General features: G+C 29.5%; 1 non-coding gene across 1 annotated transcript; it reads right to left on the bottom strand.

Moving 5' to 3' along the window:
- Window positions 1-328: 328 nt before the first annotated feature.
- Window positions 329-447, bottom strand: LOC134828246 (5S ribosomal RNA). Its single transcript, XR_010161876.1, has one exon. It is a non-coding gene; the product is annotated as a 5S ribosomal RNA (ribosomal RNA).
- Between the last annotated feature and the right edge of the window lie 5,553 nt (window positions 448-6,000).

The raw sequence follows: 6,000 nt of genomic DNA, 5'->3' as shown, positions 1-6,000 counted from the left end.
AGTAAAAACAACAACGTGTTCGACGCTTGGAACAATTAAGGACGATACAAAAATCGAATGTTTTTAATTTTAAAATATTTTAAAAAAAAATTGGGTCATATATTGAAAAGAAAGAATTTTACTTAGAATTTCTAATGACTTTACATGTTTTTGTATCTCTTTGTATAAATTTTTAAAATAAAAAGGGGTGGTTTTGTTTCTTCGCTAAATTAATTATTTCTTACTAAAAATTTGAAAAAGTAAGAAAATATTTCAAATTTAAATCTAAAGTATTTTTGAGTAATTTTTAAAAATTTTATAAATTTCTTAAAAAATTAATAAAAAAAAATGCCAACGACACGCGGCGTTCCCAAGCGGTCACCCATCCAAGTACTAACCACGCCCGATGTTGCTTAACTTCGGTGATCGGACGAGAACCGGTGTTTTCAACATGGTATGGACGTTGACAAAAGCAACAGAGATAAGTTTCGTACACATTCATGCAAAATCATCAAAAATTATATGAAAGTCTTAAATTATCTTCTAATTTTCTGTACATAGATTCTTCATCATTAGACAAAATTTTTACCATGTGTAACTTTTTAAAAGCAAGCAAGCTAGTTTTTTTTTGAACTTTTTATCCATGGTTAAAAATTAGTTCAGTAACTTTAAGAAAAATATTTTTTGAGTAAAAAGATCCATATTAAACTTATTTTAGTACAAAAATTTATCAAAAAGATCAAAATTAAAAATTAAAATAAAAAAATAGAAATAGAAAAATTATGAAAAAAACTGAAACGATCATTTTTATGAAATTTTTTGCTTTTTAATTCAAAAAATAAAATTAAAATTAACTTAAAAATTAAAATTAAATAAAATTAAGTTTTAAACTAGAATAAATTTCTCAACAGATAGGTTAGAAGAAAAATTGAAAACATTTTAATTATCGTTTTGTCCTGACTAAGCAACACTCTAGGAGTCATATTCAAAGAATTGCTACCGGTGATTTTCGTAACCACACTAAGAATTGAAGTAGAACAAATGTCTAAGTACTTTGTTAACAATTCCTTGGTTATTAATTTGTGTGAAGTTGTTTTGAAATTGTTAAAGAAAAGAGTTGCTGAAATGTCTAAAATGATACAAACACTTGTTACGTTGCTACGGCAGTTTATAAAATTACATCGAGTCACATTAATACAAACCCAATAAAGTGTTTACACTTGGTAAAAGGAATATTTCTCTATTTTATACACAAAAATATCACAATAGTTGCTACTGGAAACCCATAAATTTTGTACAATGTTACGAGAATTCAATTCAAAAATTATAAAGTCTAGACTCTAGACACTGGGCGGAATAAATGTTTTACTCCATACATGTCTCTTTTCATATGTGTGTCAAAAACATGCCTGCTGACGAATGTCTCAGACCTTAAAAATACAAAATTATTCCTCCTAAGTTGTACATCTTTTGCATTTCGGAACGAAAATGACATTAACTTGTTTTTGGATCTATTTCTAGTTGAAACATCTGTTTCTTGTTGAGATGAATTTTGTTTGTTTATTAACATGCATATTTAACAATTACAAGAGGCTCTTTCTCTGTCTCTTGCATCCCTTTTAGAAATGTTAACATGTGCTAATTTTGGCTTTTAACGATTCTTCTGCGTTAATTTTGTGGGTTCAAAGAGGGTGAGGAAACAATTTTAACGATGAAGCAGAAACGAAACGAATGTCGTAATTAAGTAAAAATATTTTAAATGCCCTTCGGAATGCATTTAATACTGCAAAATCTAACCATTTGTGTGATCGGTATCATGTAAAATGGGTCAGCACATCGCATACAAAATTTTGTAATTAAACCATTTATTATTTGTTTAGTCGCTGGACCAAAAGTAAAAACACATACAATGACATATGTAACAATTTAACGACACATTAACGTATCCTGCAAACGTTAAAAATACATGAATGGGATGAAAACACGACAGTAACATTTATTACTCTGCTCCGGCACTCTCGTAATGCGTGTCGATAGGAAAAATAAACAAGAGGACTTGTACCACTGGACAGGACATATGTGCCGTATTATCGTCTAGCTCTCCAGTTCCACACATAATTCAATAAAAGCAATTTGCATCCTAATATAATGAAAAATCAACAATGAATGTGTGCTCACTCTTTTTTCCTCTGTGCGTATGAAGCTATTAGAAAAACCACGTTTCACAACATTTTTGTTTGTAGAGTACAATACCTCTCATGTCATACAACGGAGGAATACAAGTGTACAAATTCAATGAATTGTGCAAATCACATTTAATTTTATTGTTTGTAAAAGAGATAGATGAGCTGAGTAGAAAAATTAATAATAGAGAGAGAAATTTTTCCGATTCATATAGAGGAATAAGGAGCAATTTTTCAATACATTTAACTTTCATAACTCGCAAAGTTAATCCATCCGCATGGAATTGTTATTTATGTGTTGTCGTTATTTATCCGATCGAATAATCGGAGGAATCAAGTAAAACAAACATTAATGCATGCATGACTTGTGAATAATTAATGAATTAATTTTTTCGTCAAATGCTCTAAAGGTTTACAATTTTTTTTTTGCACATTTTTTTTTTAATTTATTGATTGTTTATCGAAATCATAGACAGTTTGCTTAGCACATATTTTATCAAATATTTTCTCCCAAATCGAAGAGAAATCAATAACAAAATCCCAAAATTCCAGCATGTAAAAGGATTACGAAAACTTCATCGGATGTGTGTATTTTATGAAAGATTTACCCCATCATCATTGCAAGTATGAGAGCTTCAATTTTTTTTATTTCTAGAATATCGAAATCCGTCCATCAGTTTTCGAATAGAAAATAAATTTTGATGTTATTTCAAAAAAATATTAAAAGTTATTATGGACACATCATTTAGATTTCGTCAACCACGTGGTTATAAAAATTTTTCAAACACAAACTTGGAAATCTTCAAACTAAATGATCTGAAAAAATGTATTGCATTTTAGACCACGTGATCTGGAAGATCTTCAAACCACGTGACCTAAAAAATTTAAACCACGGGACCTAAAAAAAAATAAACCACGTGATTTCTCAAGTCCTCAATCGCGGTAAAAAAAAATACTTAACTTTAAAAGAAAAACACCTTTATCGTTGAAAATGACGAATTTTTTTATATCTATTTTCTAGTCTTGACAATAAATTTGCGCAGATATCCTTGAATTTCCTTTTCATTTCTCTAATGCACATAAAAAAACGAACAACATGATTTAACATATTCTGTAACAAATATATCTTTTTTTGACTGTGATGATTTAATACAAGTATACAAAATCGATGATCATTGAATTTGACTCTTAAAAGGCAGATAAATGATACACATTTTCCGCATTTGCACTGTAAACAAAATTTTATCTCTTCCGTTTTTCTCACAATCATCCGACAGCCCCTCTTAGCAAAAAAAAAGTTTAATTATAGTGCACGCAAAATAGAGACTCATCGATTTAAAATTACTCACAAAAGTGTATTGATAAGGTTGCCACTCATGCTATCTCCTCAACAGAGCAACGATTCTATAAGTCATTGAATTTCAATCGTGCACACAAGCGACGCACCGTACAGCTGAAAATGTGTTCGATTATAAATTGATACGATGATTACACAAATCTGGATGAATAGAAAAGTAATTTTTATGTTAAACTTTAAAAGGTATAAAAAGCTAATATAACAAATTGAGGTAAAAGGAAAAGTCTCTCTCTATATGTAAATTGTACGAGACGTAATGGAAGTGGCGCGAGTGACTGGGAGGTGGTGCCAAGTCATGTGAAATGAAATGAAAAATAATTTGATGATGTTGAGCTGTTACTGAAACCATTAAATGCCTTATTGAACATTTTAGAACAGAAGGAATCATGTATACAGACTACAGGACGACGACGACGATTGCCGCAAAATATGATGAAAAGAATAAATTTAAGTTTAAAGTAATAAAAAGTTTTAAAACATAAACGTCAAAGTAAGAGTAATGACGATTTATGTTCGTGATTATTCAATATAGATATCTTGGTCATTTAATATCTTTATTTGATGGTTTTAGTAAAGTTTAGTTTTTGGTGAAATTTTTCAGAATAATTTTTCCATGAATGCAGCACTCGATATGCTGTTTATCTTTAAGGAAATGAAACGAAAAAACGCTAACTGAACGCTAATTAAAACAAAAATTACTTTGAACATTTAAAAGTATGCAATCAACATTAAACATTCTGATCGGAATCCATTCTTATTTCATTAAAATTTCTTCCTTTTGAGGTCTTTTCACGTAAAATATAAAAGTTACACAAATCTGATTTGATTATGTTTCATTGAACCTTAAAACTAATTTTAATTTTTATTAAATCAGTAAAAAATCAAGGGTAAAATTTTAAGTTCTTAAAAGAGATAGAAACTAGCCGCAAAAGTAGAATTTATAGATTTTAATTTTAGATTTCCTGTTTATATTTATTGTTATTTGCTAACCATGCAAAATTTAAATTTTACATTTCTTCTAATCGAATAAACGTAAGCACGTTTGAAAAAAAATAATTCCTTTAAATCTGTTCATTTGACTTCCAAAGCAAGAAGAGCAAAAATGCTAATTTTTGATTTCTATCAAGTTGTAAATCTATTTGTAACAATGAGAAAATGAGCTTAGGCAAAGTTTCAAAAATCTTTTCTGACCTACGGAATTTTTTTTATGACAAACCGAGAAAAAAAGTTTGGAAAGCAACACGACGAAGAAAAAGCATCTCGGAAAATGTACAGAAGGTATACCTACTTTTGGTATGTAAAACGTACACTTTTGAATTTTTCGTATTTGCTTTTTAATGTCTGCATAATATAAATCTTTTTTTTCCATAGAGAAAAGTGCACGGAAAATGAAAACTACGGAGGTGAATGTGATGTTTACCTCATTTCAAACATTTTGTATGCTGCAGCAACATATCATATAATACTACTTTCCTAGTTTGGAATATACACTAATACCTGCATTAAATGTGAATAATACAAAGAAAACATTTTATTTACCGAAAATACATCTGCATAAGAAGTTTACTTAATATGTCTAACGTCATTTTAAAAATGACGACGACGACGACGATGACGACACGACGTAGTAGTTTTCTCTTTTAAACGCATTTCTTAAATAAAAAATGGGTTTTAATCGTTTGTGTGGCGATCTGTAGTTTCAAAGCTGAAACTAAATTTGAAAATGGACTTTTTTTGAGACGCCCTCGTGAAAATTTTTAAAAACAAAAACTCAATTAAATGAAAATTTGAAACAAAAAGGTTACAAAGTCTGAAATACTTCAAAAATTATTTTAAATAATTCAAAATTCTTCCCCCTTCGTCGGACTCCGTCGTAAATTTGATGAACCCCACCCCGCCCTAAACTACCGACGCAATTAATGGATGACGCCTAACACATTTGCATCGAGACAAACACTTCTTTTCAGCACAATGATCTTTAACAGTGACGTAGTTCGCCTTCCTTCGTTTTGACGAGAAAATTTTTTCAAAAAACTCGTCTTCTTAAACATTTTTTTTTCTACTTAAAATTAACTTAAATTAAAATTATCACAGCATACATGAATACAAAACTACAATTACTTCTTTCAACAAGAGAATGGATCACGTGGTTAAATCAAAATGCACCAATATTGTAAGAAACTTTCAAAACGACAAATTTTTCTCTATAAAATCCCCTGAAAGATGAACATGTTGTGCATATACAAGAGTGTGCAGCATAAATTTAAAAAAGTTTATTTCACAAGGATTTTTGAACTTTTATAGTACTGTCTTAAACGGAACGGATTTAGTGCACAGAGTGGAGCTTAAGGAAAGAATTAGATGTTTATTCCATGCTAAAAGTCAATGAATTCTGATTCCCAACCGTTTAAAGAATCAACCCTTGAAGTAGAATTTATTAAATTTAAAAGGTCGTTGGCCCCAATAATGAAAATAAATGTT

Source organism: Culicoides brevitarsis, chromosome 1 (genome assembly GCF_036172545.1).
Source record: "Culicoides brevitarsis isolate CSIRO-B50_1 chromosome 1, AGI_CSIRO_Cbre_v1, whole genome shotgun sequence".
Taxonomy (NCBI): domain Eukaryota; kingdom Metazoa; phylum Arthropoda; class Insecta; order Diptera; family Ceratopogonidae; genus Culicoides; species Culicoides brevitarsis.
The sequence above is the reverse complement of the archived record's forward strand: the minus strand, read 5'-3'. Positions and strand labels throughout refer to the sequence as shown.